General features: G+C 36.0%; 1 protein-coding gene across 1 annotated transcript in view; it reads left to right on the top strand.

The window, feature by feature from the left end:
* Positions 1-8,069: 8,069 nt before the first annotated feature.
* LOC128988632 (uncharacterized) overlaps positions 8,070-18,189 on the top strand; it is a 203,317-nt gene continuing 193,197 nt past the window's right edge. Inside the window, exon 1 of the mRNA XM_054410104.1 lies at positions 8,070-8,637. The gene's annotated coding sequence lies outside the window, so the exon portion shown is untranslated. The remainder of the gene's footprint in view (positions 8,638-18,189) is intronic.

Raw genomic sequence — 18,189 nt, 5'->3', positions numbered from 1 at the left:
TTTTCGAAGTGATGTCTGTGTGTGTGTGGATGTGTACAGAGCTACAGACCGCACCAGTAGTCAGATGTTGATGAAATTAGGTATCTAGGTACTAATCCATGGTATCTCCAGGCGTATTTTTCATTTTTGAAATTCTGATGATGTTGTTTTTCCCATAAAAACCTATTAAATAAAGGAAAAATTAGATTTTCAAAAAATAGCCGGAACGATTTTGATAGAAGTTTAGTATATTATATATATTTTAGTTTTGAACAAATCCCATAACAAAAAACTGTATTTTGGAAAACAATCTGGTTTTGATTAAAATTAATGTGTTAAGGCCCTTATAATTCTAAACGAAATAGTGCAAACCCCATTGCTAATTATGGTTCAAAAGTTATTGCAACTTTTGTGATTTTTCCCTACAAAATTATTATAGTTTACTCCCACTGCTTACCCATGATAAAGGTATATGATATAGGTGTAGTTCACAAGCTAATGGGAGAAAGTATGTGTCAGTTTGCTGATACCGTTTATTGATTTGGAATTTATGGGTTTACAGCATAATTGTTAGTATCTTAACCCAATTATGAGTGGAGGAGGAGTGTAGAATCTTAAACTCTTGATAGAAGTAAAGAGTAGGGCCAAGACATCCTATTTCCATAAAGAGTATGAGGTTAAAAAAATGAACTTAGTTGAATTGAACTATGAACCAACGACAGCGTGTGCTCCCTTGATTTAATCACTGAATTTTGTCAAGTAGACCAACCAAAAGGAAAGATCAACTTACTGTAGGTTAATGTACCAAATGGGAGGAGATAAAATAATCTTAGGAAGTAGCAAACTCAATCATTGAATTAAGTTCTATTTATATTTGAAAAACAAGTTGGCTTCGCAGTTAGTGGAATTAGACGGATGTCTACTTCATATCCAAAAGTTAATCATACAACAGATTTAGATGCATTAATTGTGGTTATAGTGAAGCTTTGTTGCCAAGATCCCCGGTTTCTTCAGTCAGGGCCATCATTTAATAAATTATTTCAGATGGGGTCGCCACTATGAACGTATTTTAACCCAAATATGAGTATAGGATTAGGATGAGTGGCGCGATCTTGTAGTCTTGTTATAGTGACTAAGGTCGACATATTCCTTAGACACATAGGTGTTAATTAATAGCTCATTCAGCTGATGGCAACTTAGGGATAGTTGACCATTTGTCAAAAGCCCAATGATCAAAGACAGAAGGGACCAGTTTTGAACTTAGTTAATTTCAATAAAATTAGTTGAATAAATATTCACTGATTTTAATGCATTTTTTACCGCCCAAATAGCTGATCAAAATTGATATTAAAAGTAGACTGAATAAATCATTGTTCTAGGCATACTAAATTTGTATGCAGCTTACAAAAACATACTATGAAAATTAACTATACAAGATGAGGAACCTAAAAATAAACTGATTATTTATATTATTGTGCATAAATCTCAATTATGAACATTTTAGTAGCATCACTATAGGCCAAGAACATCGAAAAGCATATTTCCGAGCCAAGACGGTGTGATGGCAGTAGGGTGTAGGTATCATGGACGGGTTTGACAGGTCATGTTGTTGTAGTCGGAGTCGGAGTCAGAGAGAAAGTGGGCCAAGGCGAGTCTGGCAAGGTCACAGACAGACAAGTGTCTACTTCTACCGGCTGTGTTGGCGTTTCCTTGCCCGAACACTGACATTTCCTCCAGGAGAGTTCTCACAATCTACAAACTTTAGTAGAAAGTGGTGTTCCGGACCATTGGAAGAGGTTACTTGTAATTACAATTGTAACAATGTTGGTTTGGAAGTGGACCCAGCTGAGGTTGGCTAAATGACCAGCTGTACTTGGTCAGTAAATCTATCATTTACTGTAATTCATACAACACTCTCAGGAGACAACACGTACAAGTGTTTGGTTAGACTGTTGGTTTATAAACAAAACATGCATTTTTGATTTCTATGTTACCTAGTTTACATATATTATATTATTAAAGTGGTACAATAAACTTTTATGTAAATGATTAAGGCCATTAACTTATTAACCAAATAAAATTATAGGCATATGGCACATCAAAATGAAGCTCAGAGTGTGTAGATTTGCCAAAAAGTATTGGTATGAACGAATTCCCTCAGGGATCTGCCCCACAGGCCGATTTGCAAATTGCTATGCCTTACACGTTTTAGAAGCTACGTTATTCGACTAATTTATCGAAAACAGCTGTTCAATAAAATTTACAATAGTTTGTTTATTTACACAGAGGTGCGGTAATTGAACACTGATGCTATTTCTAGATGTTTCATACAATAAGTGAGTGCTCTGTTTGAAAGACGATATGAGATTAAAAAACATGTCTGTTGGTCGTCCCAGAGGTTGTCACCGATCTTTAACAGACGACCTTTGTACTCGCACTAAACAAGAGGTCGCCGGTTCGATTTTGAGAGCAATTAGTAGCTTTTTGGTGGTTCGAAACTGGACCCAGCTGTCCTTGATCATCAGTCTTTTACTACATAAATGGTCCTGGCTCTTGCTAGTGAAACAGCTGATCTCAGTCAGTAACAAAGCTTCACAGATCATCTCACTCCACTCCACACTCATCCTTCAATCATATTTATTAGTGGAATTTAGTTGAGTTAAAATACGCACCTATTTAAAACACGCATTGTTAATACATGTTGCCATCTTAGTTTTGGTAATAATAATATCTTGAAAGTGCGCATTGATAATAAGTGTATTTTCATCATCCTTGAGAATCATGCTACAGTATTATATATCGAATAACCTGCGCTTTTGTTACGGTACGTACCAAGGTAGTATAGAATACGGCCAGGATCATGACCACTGCTCTTTGTGAACTCTGATAAAATAACGAAGTGAGCCACGTGACAGGAGACGTCACGATTATCACATACGAACAAAACCCTATACTTGACTAGTGTAGTTACCAAACCAGAATTTCTGGTAGAGATCGGGTGTCTGGTTACTTTCTTCAGACCAACTCGTGTTACGAGTACAGCTCGCCCCTGTCATCTGCTCATTAAATTACTACTTTTGAAGTTAAATAAACAAATAAAAAACAGGTTATAGTTACGTGATTAAAAAGCGGACTTTTTTACAGGCAATGCGGGAGGACGCCACAGACTAAACTAATCTTCAACATAGAGATTTCCTATTTTTGTATATACTACAGTATATATAGAGTTATATTTGTCCGTGAACGCGATAAATCGAGTAATTTTTGTCAGATTTTGATGAAATTTGGTTTAAAAATGAAAGGCGGGATAAAACTGAATTAGTTCGTGAATTAGCTTGATCGGACCATGGAAACGGGGTTTTACGGGAGGTTTTATGGGGAAAAATTGGGTTTTCTCATTTTGGACCCATAAACACAAAATATTCCAATTTCTCTTAAGACCTTTTTAAAGAGCCTAAAATACAATTTATTATATCAAAGTGTTTTTGTACCGTTATTGGTAACGGAGAAAAATACAAAAAATTGTAAATTTAAAATTCCCATGTTATTCTTTTAAGGGGAATATTGTAAAATATTGTAGTTTGCTTGTTTATGGATATAATTTAATCAAACTTGGCAAATATATTTACTTTATAATAGCATATAATGGTAGTTATTTTATATGTGCTGTATATTGTAGTTTGCTAGTACAACTGTGGATGCTCGTTATAAATAAACACATGTTACAAGTAGTTTGTTTAATTTTCCTTGTTATTATGTTCAACCAACATACTTAGCCTACTTGGTAACCCATAAGGCCGATGCTATTTTTTTATTATTTTCAAACGGGTTGAGTAGCAAAATACGAATTTTCCTGAGGTAGTCACCAATCATGTTTTTAGGGCTATAAGTCCCTAATTCCAAAATTTAGTCAAATTTCTTCAGTTGGATTTCGAGATTTAAATTACAGACAGACAGACGGACAGACAAACAAACATACATGCATTGCTCGTATTTGAGTATTAGCATAGATAAAAGGAGTATAGACAGTATGTGTAGATTAAAAGAAGTATGTCTACTTCTTTTAATCTATGGCATTAGATAGGATAATCAGTAACTGATGCATTGTTGTGTTGACATAAACATATTATTCTACTTCTCATCACACAGCTGATTTATCACTGCATGATTAATTTAATGCCAGAAGTCTATTGTTGTCTTGATTGAAACCTTGAAACTGAATACCCTATATCTTCATGTCACATTTTTTCATTATTTTGCAATAGCGTTTTTTTTATACAGAGTGCCTCGAAAATCGTACTTAGTGTGTTAGTTACGACGACTGTGTTAACGTTATGGTAATTTCCACTGCGAAAGTTTAGGTAGAATATTTTATTAATAACTGATTTTGATTAATATTTTTATAGTAAAATAGGCTCTAAAGTATAGAGCTATTTTTTAAACAGCTGAATTAAAAGCTAATTTGTTCAAAATATAGATTTTGATATTGTGATATGTTTCAAGACGACTTTATTTAATCCTTTTTTCAATTAGCAATCTTTTTTTTCCACAAAATGACTTTAATTACTCTACCGCATCGCGTTTAAGTTAACAAACCCATGTTATTGCAACTATAAATATATTCCTTATAAATACTCATAAAAACGTAAATCAAACAAAATAATAAACTAACATCCCCCTTAATTCATCCTTAAAAACAAAACCCCCAAAAACATTCAAACATTTCCTTCAACAACCTCCCAAACATTTGGTTCTCGCAGGAAAGTTTGCGACTGCGCTCAGCATATATACACCGCGAGGCCCTTCAGCTGTTGGAAGGGATCAGATGAGATTGTCTGACGGAGTTGCCGACAGAGTGCTCGTCACTCGACACTCCGAGGAAGTTCCCCGGACCTCCGACAGAGAGTGTCGCAGTGTAGCGCTGTAGTCTGTGTCGTCACGCCTACATGGTGGGACGATAGGACCGTGGCGTGGACACAGTGCATTGGTCATAGCAAAGTAATGACAATGGAACAAAACGGGGGCTACTCCATCTGATCTCTAATTTTTGTTTTGAAATGGTTTATTTGGAACTTATTTCGGAAGTAATAGCATTGGCAATAACTCTAAAACGCAATCAAGTGCGTGCACTTGTACATAATGTTTATAATTTTGTTATAATAGATACTGCTTTTGAGACAGAAAGTTTTGTAATTGTGGTTAAAAGGGAAATGCTTTGTTTTGAGGCGCAAACATGAGGAAAGCGTCAATTTTCAAATTTTTGACTTTTTTATTCGAAAACCGTTTGAGACAGAAAAGAACTTTAATTACAAAAAATGTAGGTAATTTTTTTCACACCAAAGAATTTCCATCAGATTAAAAGATCCAAGCATTTTTTTCAGCTTATACAGTCAAAAATATAAAGGTTTATACAGTCAAATTCAACCGAAAATAGCTTTTCTCCCTTAAACTCCCCTATCGAATTTTCTAAAATCCCGTGTTATTGCACATCCACGCCATACAGGGACCCCCTATGCTGTCAGTCAGTGGTATCTCTATATCCTTCAAAATAGGATCATTTTTGCTCGAGTTATAGTGTTAAACTATCTGGGAATCTCAAAACAAAAAAGAAAATAGGTCCCAGGTCCAGGTCTTACCAAAAGACCTACGGTAATGCTGTATAGCCCGAATGCTTATTCCCTATATGGGAAATTCGCTAAAAATTAACATAACTCAAAAATAAGGTTCACGATTAGTAAAACAAAATAAAACTAGGGTAAATAATATTGTATTGTATTTTCAATTTAGCATTGCAGCATGTTTTTATTCTACATACATCAGTAATTAATGTCAGCTTCCTTTGCCGTTCGTTTTATTTGATTTTTTCATTTTATTTCAAAATTGACAACAATCTATGCTGCAACCATAATACATCATTTAACGAAAAAGTGCATTCATATGAGGAAAACGATGTTAATATCTTTTATTAAATGGATCGGATAATATTGTCTGTTGAAGTTGTCCGCATATTGACTTCAAGTGAAGGAGCAAAGTGAACTAAGTTACGAATGAAGTTGGGAAATAATCCATCTCGTGTTTTCCAGTTTTGTCCATTATCTTATTCGTGTGAGATATTTAAACAATTGGTAACTATTGTTTCACGATTCATTTGAAACGCTAAGACTACTGTAAATTTGGAAAGTCGCTGTAATTTTCATGAGCATTCAATTATCAACTTTTTTATAAAAGGACCGGAAAAACACATTAAAAATTATTCTATTAAATTTTCACGGTATTTTCTGGGGGTTTTTAAATGTTGTTTATTTGCAAAATAAATTGAGTCATTGTCGTGTTTTACCAGTAAAATTATCTCTACTATATCTTTAATGTCCAAATCAGCATTTAAATTAGTATTTTAAAATAGTAATTAATTCATTGGTAGAGACAGATAGATGGATTCCCATAATCTGGACCAACTTTACGAGCCGCCAGGATCGACCTTCTTATCAGCACAGTTATGTGATTTTAACCTAGTGTTGTATAATTTGTAGTGGAAGCTCGGTTGAGTAGGAGATTAATTTAACTTTGGTACTTCTAATAAACTTCTAATAGGATGAGTGCACCAGTGAATGACCGGTGTACTAATAATAATGTGCTTAATAAACTTGTTTACTGAGAATTTCACATATTTCATAAAACTTCTCATAAATAATCAGAGAACCATGACAAACGCAACAAACCTTGTTTGTAGAAGACTATTCATAGTAAAAAGCTTTAACATGAAAAGGTTGGAATAATTTTGTTTGTGTTACCAAAGGGTGGTTACACTTTCTTTTTGAACCAGTGCAGGGTAAGGTATATGAAAATTAGGCTTCCAATCTAAAAATAAGACCGTTAGTGATAAGACTAGGCACACAAAAAGATTAATGTATTGTTAACTGTCATAGCTTTTGCTTGTTTATGAATATATTTTGATCAAACTTGGCAAATCTGTTTATTTTATACTAAGCGATTAATATTTTACTAAAAACACACAATCTATAAGTTTTCTTGTAGCAGCAAACCTAGGTACTCGTTAAGCCTGATGTTATTTAATTATATTTAATTTAAAATAAATTCAGACAAATGGAAATTCACTTAGTCGGCAGGTTTGTTGCGGCGGGGGTATTTTATACGAAACGACCATTCGCTCGGGGTGTTCATTCACTGGTGCACTCATCCTAATACTCAAACTGTCTTCAGCTGTTTTTGTCTGACGAAATAAGGAAAATCACTCCATCCCACAGAATGGTGAAAGTAGAGTTGAGATGGAACGAATCTGTGGTCGAATAGTCTACGTCAGTGGCTGCGTTACAATGAAAGTTCACTGAAATCACCGAAGAAATGTTAGATTCATTTGGTATATAGTTGCATATTATAACATACATTATACACAACAATAATATACACATTATAACGATCTACTTTTTCACTACATTATTCCCAAACATACCATTGGAAAAACGTACTGTATTTCGCCCTGGCATCATTATCTCTATCTAAAACGACGAGCCGCACACTGTAACTTACTTGAATGAAAGGTCTTGATGTGAAAATTCCCTGTAAAATATCAGTTTTATGATAATATCTCTCCCAAGGACAGGAACCTGAATAATATAAGTGCTGCAGATATTGAAGATGCACGTGCTGTCGCATATGTTTTATTTATAGTTTGTTTGTTTACAAGTTTACATACTTATATGTTACAGATAAGTTATTAAATAACTTAAATTACGAAGTCACTTGGGCTAATGTATGATACATTTCCAAAATTTTCATAACATATTAATTAATTTGCATTCTTTTGTTATATTATAGAACACAAGAATGCCATTTACTAATAATTCAAAATCGGGAAACGAATGCAACCAGGCTAAAATATAGTTTACCAAACAAAACAACTCTAACTACATTGACGGTGTCATGAATCATGTTTAAAGCCAAAGCAAAGAGTATAGAAATGTTAAAAGCTGTCATTAGCTCTCGGGCAAGTTCGGGCGGGTTCGTGTCGTCTTCGGGTCCTCCCCCCTCCCTGCCTCTTCAATTTCATTCCATTCCGAGTGTGGCAGCCTTCCAGATTGTGTGTCCGTTCCTTTGTGAGTTGCAAACTAAATCTCTGCGGACATTTGCTCGGTTTTTGACGAATCTTTTTTATATTCCACAGTTTACTTGATTTCCTCGGAAAAGCGCGTTCGAGTGTTGTAGTTTCGTGAAGTTTTCACGTGCTTTCGCCCAGTGCAGAAGTTTTGTAAGTGGAACACCGTCCTACGTTTTAGGTCACGGCTGTGATTTCGGTAGTGGTCAGTGGAAACCCCGTTCACTAGGAAAGTTGGTGAATCGTCTAGTTTTACGTGGTTAGTGCTCGAATTAGGCAAAACGATTGGGTGTATGATTTCCTTTGTGGTTTGCTCTGCGATCCGGATGTCGTGAGTGTGAACAACAAGCGATTGAGCGTAACGAGAAGTAAATTTACTTCGCTGTTGCTTTCTAACGGCGAACTTTGTAAGTGACTATCAGTGTTTTTGTCAAGCTTTAAGTGTTAGTTCGGGCTTTCTGTGTGTACTAAGTGGTGCTAGTTTGTATTGTGTAAGATATTTTTACCTTATTGGATACCTATTGTTCCTGGATAACATTTAAAAGGTAAGATTACTGTATAAGTTACCATTTATGTATAATAACTCGATGTAAGTTACTAATAACGTAATAAGTTTAATTTAACCTTTTATTTTTAAATAGCTTTGTGTACCGGTCGGTAGCTTAAATTTATTAAGTAACTTTTGAGTTAAATCCATTTTCTGGGACGTAAATCATCTTAAACAAGAGCTAACTTGCCTAGTATTTTGTAACTGTACCAATTTTAGAAGAACTTTTGCCCTTTCCGATGTCCGTATTAGTATTACTTAATAACTTATCAAGAGATCGGATTTCCAGCTCCATTTTTAATCGTAACTGCATTGTATGACATTATCATTTGCTGCACCTTCCACTGCTGCTTACGGTAACTAATTTATTTTACCATATTTTCCAACTGGAAACTTCAACCCCATTATTCATAAAATGTATTCTAGGCTCTTTCTATTTTCTACTATAGCCTAGTTACCTCCTACGACAGATGCATCAATCCTGGTTGAGGAATTGGGTCTTGTTTTTTGTAAAAGTTCATAAGAAATCTCATCAATCCGTCACAAGTTAATATATGCCTAGGGGATAAGTTAGGTACTGCAGTGAAGTATTGAGAATGACATGAAAGTCGTGACTCAAATACCGTTGGATTCTTTTAAGTTGAAGGTAACTTTTAAAAGGGTGGTACCGGTAGGCTATAAGTTAGCCTACTAAATGCCAATTATACTTCAATCCATTTGAGGCACTAATACTTCATAATAACATATGCTACTGTTTAAACATCTTAACATGTAGCCTAACTATAGTAGTCATAGCCCATTTTAACCTCCCTAATGTGGAGGGTTTTGATGCACTGAAATGTATCTGCAGTTTGTAACGGATTCTAATATTCTTTGGCTTTACAAAAGATATAGGCTATGTGAACAGTTTGTTACCCTCAGTTACCGTTATTTCAGGAATGCCGAGTTTGGGGTATGTGACTAATATTTTTTTTTGTCAAGTTGAAGGCTATTTTTGATCGTTGATTCCATAATTAACTTTGTTTCAAAGCCACAATCAGGCAGTATTGTTTGCACGTAGATTCAGAATATCACTTCAAATTTATTACATTTCTTAGATTTTTTAAAAAGTTATTGTCTTTAAAGATCTAATTAGGTCTAGTAGTAGTTATGGTACAACAATTTCACAATAAATAGTATAGTATTACATGATCAATATAAGGTCAGAGTTGAACTATGCTAAAACCTGGTTCCAGTTCAGGTTACCTACGTAATTGACAACAAATTGTGTGAAAATTATAACTGCAGTATGATCACTTTCTATTCGTTTTTTTGCCATATTTGTGAGTGTACCGGTACATATGTAAAACTGAGTTCTCCGCCAATAAAAAAAATATAAATATTTGACACTACTAACAGATTAACACTTAAGAATATTTAATGGATTTGGGTGCAAAAGCAGTGATTTTGGTTCTGCAACAATAGAGTAAAGGGTACTTTTTTGTTAAAGGGAACATTTATTTCTATCGATAATTCTTCTTTTCGATATAACGATATTTTTGTTTTCCTTTGCGATATTCCTTCTGTTTCAATGTATTCAAACGCATTTATTAAATTAGGCATACGAATGGGAACTTCCTATATGAATTCAAAATTACGTTTAATGACATAGAAATAATTAGGTAGAAGAGACGATCCATATAGCCTACTCATCATTATCAATGATTTCTTTTCGATATATTTATATTTTATTTTTTGATCGATGTATCGATATTGACGAATTGAAACCAACTGAAATCAGCTGACCTACGATAAATAAATATTGTTCAGTATCAACAAAAACATAAACAAAATTATATTGAATTCAAACTGTTCTAAAAGTAACCAAACTTTATGTACAATTTCAAAATTCGGTTTGATAGTCTATTCCCCACACCAGGATAGTACCCAGTAGAGGTATGTATTATCTCTTCTACCTAATTTTTTATTATAATAAGGATCTTATTTATTAGTTTAACCTGTAATTATGCCTAATAAAAGTAGGCTAGATAGTATCAATTATCAATCCTAAGCAATTGTATTGGGGACAAAAAGTTGCATTGTCTTGAAGATTGGTCTTGTATATCAAAATCATTTTCCCCTCCGTGTAATTAACTCGGATGTATTAAGTTACATTCAGTTAAACTTTTTAACTATTACCGGGGTTAAGTTTTTGACATTTTTACTCGTTTTTTCACACTTTTCCTGTACCATCTATAGTTGGTAGGCATACCAGAAGTTGATTGTATGACGTGACAACCACGATTGAAGAATCGGATGTTACATGCTGTATTACAATATCCGTTCCTGCTAATCTTTGTCTCCTGACTTTGGGGTGCAATCTCGACATGGGTAAAAAAGCCGCGTTTACACCAAAGTCATATACACGTTGTTCACTAGTTGCGGCAATTGGTTGCTTTTTCTACTAAGTACACAGCGACTTTTTCTGTCGTCCATTAGTAGAGACAAGTTTTCCACTAAACTTTGGTTTCCCGCGGAGTGTCGGTAAAGATCAAAGAAAGTTGATTACAAAAAGTGGAAGACTAGTTGCTACGTTCATTGGTTCATTGCACAAGCAACATGTAGAAAACTAGTAGGAGAACTACCCCCCCCCCCTTCCACCACGTGACGAATTTAAACAAATAAGCCTAACCGAGACTTGTGTATGATTTATCAGAAGAAGAAAAAAGAAAGAAAAAAAAACAGTGTAGGCCTAACTGCTAACTTTCTTGGATAAGTTTAGGTATTGTTTACCTGTAGGCCTAGTTTGTGGTTTGTGTCCGATCATTGAATTTCAGTTTTAAAATCACTACCGGTCATTTTAAAAAAGGGTTCCTACAACCTTGACACTACTGACTGCTGACTTTTTCGCGATAATTCTTTGGCAACAAGTTTTCCACTACCTACTAGGCCTAGTTTTGCTCTAAATTAGAGTCTTCCACTAGTTTCTCAAATGAGCAACATTTAGTTGTCAACTTTGTTGTAAACACTGTAGCTGTTCCATGAAAGCGCGGTGTTGCAACCGTGGACAGCGACTTTCTTTTCCCAAGCGCGTGAAAGCAGGCCACTGCCACGTCCGCTGTGCGACGCAGCAACTAGGCTGTGCTGTTGCTATGTTGCAACATGGCGGGACAGGCGTGAATGACTGTAGACTGGAACTGTGGCTAAAAGAGGTTATAATGTTCGGATTTTATGAAGTAGGCCACTTAAAGGCTATGTCACACTATGCTACTTTACTAGCAGCTAGCGAAATAGCAGCTACTAAGTAGCCAATGTGACATAGGCAGTAGCAGCTACTAAGAGTAGCGCGCTAGTGAAATTTTACTAGCATGGAAAGTAAAAACATGTCCAACTTTCCGTGCTACTAAACTGCGCTAGTGAGTCACGTGACCAACTAGCAGCTATCAAGTAGCGACTGTCGCCCAGTGTGACAGCTTCAATAGCAGACTATCGGCTACTTGCACCACGTGTTGTCTGCCTGATTTTTTTATTCTCGTTCATTTTGAATAATTTCTGAAGTAACCATGAGTGATCCGAAGTGGGGTGGGGGAGATGTGATTATTTTTTTGAATCTGTATAGGAAATATCCGTGTCTTTGGGACATAACCTCTCTTGAGCTAAACTAGTAGTAGCAGCTAGTGAATAGACACTACCAAAATAAGTGTGACAGGAAAAGTAGCTGCTATTTCAGTAGCTGCTACTAGGTAGCTGCTAGTAAGTAGACAAGTGTGACACAGGCTTTAGGATAGTGAAAATGTCGTCTCATAAATGTTTCCTGAATTAGTTGTGTCGTGATTTAGACTAATTTCGAACATGGTAAAATGGTTACGGTCCTAACATGGATTATAAATGAGGAGTGTCTAGGCCTACTCCTTTATTCAGTGGTTGAATACAAATTTCTAGCTTTAAACACTGCAGGCTTACTGTATTGAGCATCTGTGCCAATGGTGCAACTTGTTTTGGGTTTTTGTTCGCCAAGACAAAGGATTTACTCAGACCCACTGCAAAAAAATGAATGACAGACCTAAAGTAGTTAATGGTATTAAGCTAATAATTTTTTTAATGGAACAGTAAAAAAGACAGACCACACCTGGTTGGGTGTTTTATGAATTTTGGTGACTTATCCCCTATTTTCTGATATTTTTGATTTCGTTGAAATAGTACTTATTGATTTTTAATTTGGCGTATCCCATTAAATAATAAATTAAAGAAATCGTGTTTTCAAAAAACAGTCCGAACGGTTTAAAATGTATGTTATAGGTAGTCATTTTTGCTATATAATCAAAATGATACAACACTGCTGTAAAGATTAGGGTTTAAAAGTTATTGCGAATTTTGTGATTTTCCCATCAATAGCCAATACTTTCAACATTGGAAGTAATAACGGAAATGGATTTTTTTTTAATACGACTAAACCGGTTTTCATTAAAATTTAGTACGTAATAGTATTTTTATTCTTAACAAAATGGTTACTCTTAAACGATTGCTGTAAAAATTACAGTTTGAATTAGGGCCTACAATAAGTTAATTGCAAATTTCGGGATTGTTTCAAACCTCCTACGGCTTAAACCTATGACAAGTGTTGGCAAGCTTATGGGAGAAAGTATGTGTCAGATTGCTGATAACGCGCCCTAAAAGATATTTCTGTAGCATTAAATGAGACGTAGAATACTTATGAAATGGAATTGTTGTCAAATCGGAGGGGTAGAAAACATACACAACTTAATTGGGATGTTTTCATGTTTTTGTGTTAGATCATCGGCGATTACAGCTGATAGCAATCGCCCATGGCAATAGACCTTCTGTTCTAAATTATTAACGTCGTTACATAACTCACGCACAAGATTTGCAGACATTTGAAGGATTTGGTAAATGTTTATCCATTGAAGTTATCGTTTTCCTAGTGCATCTCCATATTGCGGGGCAATATGCAATACCATGGCCGTCTGAAGTGCAATTCAAGGTTCCCCCGCGTGGCCCTCGCTTTATGAAGGACATAAGTTAAATGGTGGAAGGTAACCCCCCCCCCCCCCTCTCCAGTCACAACATCTCTTTGTGTGATATCGCCAAACAATGTGTTTGTTGAGATATGATCGCAACGGTTCCATTACGTCCGTGACTTTTCGAATCGAATATTTTCAGGTTACTAAATTACTTGGTAGACAAAATTTGTATTACTTTTGCGAGAAGTAAATATACTTAGACTACTAAGCTCGTGAAACTGATATGTACACTACTAACTGTTTTTAACAAGACAGTAAATATGTAAAAGTTGACAAGTGGTGGTCGATTTCGTTTGGACACTCCAACCATAATCAGATCCAATGTTACATTGTAAGTGTTAATGTGTGTTCCAAGTGTTATTCGATGTATATTTTACTTTTCGTGTTTACTTACTGAGGGCGTTCCTAATCATGAAAAATGCACGAATATTATATTCGTGGAAACTAGTAAATATATTGTAACCAACTTTTAAATCCAAAATACACATTTAACTTTCATAACCCAATAGTCGCTGCAAAAACAACTTAATTGCTATAAGATTATCGCAACATTTAAATTGCTGCAGTTCCTTTGGAGTTAAAAGCTGTGTTTAGTGTTGTGTTTTTCTGACATTTCTGGCCAATATGCGATACATTTTGACCCACGTGGTCTAGCAAAAAATCCCATTGGGTTAGAATATCTTGAATCACTATTGTATGTTTTTAGAATGAACTTGTAAAATGCTACAAAATGACACCTTTCATCATCTTCCTAGCCTAGCTTGATTTTGAGAGGTGCTAGAGTTATTTGAAATTTCATAAGCAGGTTTTTTGGAACAGGGTTTCTATAACTAACGAGGCGTAATTTTTAAACTAGTTGAGATATCAAGTTGAAACTTTGTATTATTCTTAGTCCCTGGTTGGGTTTTGGTTGGGTTTCTCGTTGTAGGGCCTGCCAACTACCAAATTGATGAACAAAGTTTTGATTTAAGTTGTGTTGATTTGACATGTAACTACCCGGTAGCAAATTATCCCACTGGGTTGGAGTATCTTGAATGGAACACACACTGCAGTTACATTAGACGACTGGGTCGGGAGCTATTCAAACCGTGAAGGGTGAATGACCTCGACCAGAATAACGGCTCTAGCTGTGGGGGCGTCTCGTGCGTGAATATCAACCGATGTATCACCAGAGAGACTAAATGTGTGGATATTGCATAACCCACACATAGTCCACCAACAAACAGCTGAGCTGAGCCACACACAGCTGGTGGCATAGCTGAATGTCTATACTTCAATGAGACAAAAAGTGTCTCAGGGTCCTGATCAAAAACCGATGAGAACCTCTTCTGCGAAGGAGTGGGGGGGATTGTGTCACGTCGATCTAACTTAACTGTCGTAACCTAACCTAACCAACCAAACTTGCTGAAAATATAAAAAAGATATACGGTAAGATAAAAATCGAATGAAGGTTCACTAATCGAAAAAAATTGTGTTCATAAAATAAAATTTTAAATGCCTCAGATTCTAACAAAAGAATCGCATTCTAAGTAAAATATTTGGTAAAAGATTAGTGTCACCGGTGGGATTCGATCTGGTTACATCATGGACAACTGCCGAGTATATTATTCACTACACCACGAACACCGATGGCTGCACTTCTAATGGTGTTCCCTCAAGAGAAGAGAGTGACGTCACGCCCCCCACTCCAAAGAGGTTCTCATCGGTTTGTGACCAGGACCCCGAGACGCTAGTGACAAACCTGGGCAATCACACGTGTATTACATGTGTCAGTCACAGTGTTGCTTTACTGATTGATTGACATTTATATATAGGTTACACTGTGAAGCCGTCTGTCTATACTTGAATGGGACGACGAAACTTGTCAGTGCCATACCTTTGATTAGTCAATGGCTAACCTATGGCAGTGTCAAAGACCTATCCCTCAGCTGACAGATTGGCTTTAGTGACTGGCCTAGTAAAAATTATTGTCCATAGCTTTTTTGTGTTGGTTTTATTTAATCTTGATTTTTAATTGGGTTACATATTTTTTCATCGTTATTAACTGGAAGTTAATACAACTATAGTTCTGCTATCCGTGCTTCGCAGCGGGACAAGAATATATAAATAATGTGACTCTCATAAGTCTACCTACCGGTAGGCCTACTGTAAAAGCAGTTGCACACACTAATTTTGCAATTTATACACAGGTAGAATCTCAATCTTACATATTTAAAAAAATGGGGTTTCTTTTCCGACTACGTTTAGCTCTTCTACCCGACCGATTTTCATGATTGAGGTCTCAAATTGAAGGTATGCACAAACAGATTTTCCATCGAGCATCGGCATATTTTCCTTTGCCGTGTTCGTGTGGCTCTTTTACCCTAAGCACAAGATACTGTGTTAGCCTACTCAATCAAAAATCATAAATTTGATAATTTCTCGGATATTATATCTATTTTAACGCTGCGGAGCAGCACGGGTCCTCTAGTCGTATTTATTATTGCTTATTTTAATGGAAGATATTTTTTGGAGAGGTTTGACATCAAGACATTTCATTCAATGCGTCATTCTAATTTCCCTGTATCGATGTAATCTTCCAACACTTGTACTTCAAATCTCTCTGTGGTAAGGTGCGGTGTATTGTTTTTCTCAATATGTGCAATACGCCCAACACTGATGGTCATCTCTCATACAGTAGTTACTCGCTGTATACGCTGTTGCTGTTGTATCTTGTAGGCTTGTAGTGCGTGTGCTGTGTTGGACACGCACAAGGCCACCACGGCATATCACACCCTCGGTTGTTGACCTACCACGAGCCGAGGCAAGGAGAACCGCTCTACTAGGGGGGGGGGGGGGGGGAGAGAACCACGATCTTTCTTTGTGCACGCACCACGCCTCATGTCCCACGCGGGGATGTGTTTTGTACAAATTGTCACTCGTCGATTGAATCAATTGTTCGCAATTCAATTGCAGTTTACCACATAGGGGTTGGGTTATGACGTTTCTCCCATCGATTATTTTTGTAACCGAGAGGTTTGTGTGGTTAGTTATTTAGTCACACATTTGTACGTCCACTTGAACGATTTATGTATCGGCGTCGTTGATGTCATTCTTTCCTTTATATCCCACATATTTTATTTTCCATTTTTACTGTGAGATTGTATTTCTTAGTTTTAAACGAACTTCTCCCTCCTTCTTTCTTTCTTTTCATCTTCTATTGTCAAAATTCAGCATTTCAGCTTCATCGCCACACAAGGAAGAACAATGTTGGTTATTTCTCCACTTATGATAATAGTTTAGCATTTATCGTCGTATTTTTCACAACTGTAAATGTAGCATCTGAAAGGTTCAATTTTAGTGTTAAAAGTGGGTTTACAGACGACAGTTTTTTACTAGCCGTTTCAAGTTCTTAGAATTGTGAAGATTCACATAAAAACAGCATTGTTGTTTTACTTTACAACACGAATAACGGACCAATGACGTTCAAGGATTGAGAGAAAACAAGTTAAATTGCAATACTTTGAACGTCTACTTATCAGCTGTTAAAACCAATTTAATTGATTAAACAATGAGTGAGTGGTTGGGACAATAAGTAGTTGCAACACAATCAGTGGCTATGAAAGGATATGACCAAAAACATAACCTCTCTTGTAAGCTACGAGTAGTGATTATATTAATTTAGAAACTGTCGTAGGTAAAGCTGTGGGCGCAACTCGTGTAAATTAGCCTTAACAACACTCGCCAAGGCTCGTACCTTAAATTTTCTACTCTTGTCGTTAGACTATCCTTACACGGTTGTTGCGTAAACTACAATTACCGCACGAGTAAAGTAAAACATTTAGTATGTTTTTGTGAGTCACCAGCTAAATCTTAAAATGTATACATCTGTTTTCAGCGTCTTTTGAATTTACATACAAATCAATGTTAGTTGGTTGTTGAGTTGGTTTCTAAAACGTCAAAAATAATCTAACGATCCTTCGCTAATAGATCGATAATTTTCGAATACAATACGTGATGTCTGGATATCGAAACGATAAGTTACAGCTGATATCTGATATCCAACAATCAGCATGTTTGTGGTGCTGTTAAATGATTTTTGCAAAGTTAACACAGAGATTACAATAATAGTCGATGAAATTGTTGAATATCTTCAATCAAGAGGTAATTAATTTTCATACCGTCCACTGGACTCCAAATCTGTTTGTAAACAGAAAATTTTGTGCCTACTGTGGTTACGGCAGTAGTCCAGGTGTTTTGGCACCTCGTTACTACTGTACGTTACGTTGTGAAGATGCAGCGCCAACCAGTCCGGGAGCTGGCAGTAGTCCACTGTAGTCTTACGACCTTGTCGCTGTCCTAGGCTTGGCCTTCGACTTGCATTTAGCGTGTCATTGTAATTTCGCTAAGCCTGGACCACGTCTACACTGCGTTTAAGAGTTATAGCCCAGGAATTTTAGAAAAAATAATGCCCTAAAATAGAACAAATTAATAACTAGCTGATTTTTGGTGTGGTGTTAGTATGTCATTAGGTAAGTATTTTCTGAAAG

The sequence above is a fragment of the Macrosteles quadrilineatus genome, unplaced genomic scaffold (genome assembly GCF_028750875.1).
Source record: "Macrosteles quadrilineatus isolate MER2022 unplaced genomic scaffold, UCM_ALF_1.0 Scaffold_3__2_contigs__length_128488019, whole genome shotgun sequence".
In the NCBI taxonomy this organism is placed as follows: domain Eukaryota; kingdom Metazoa; phylum Arthropoda; class Insecta; order Hemiptera; family Cicadellidae; genus Macrosteles; species Macrosteles quadrilineatus.
The sequence above is the reverse complement of the archived record's forward strand: the minus strand, read 5'-3'. Positions and strand labels throughout refer to the sequence as shown.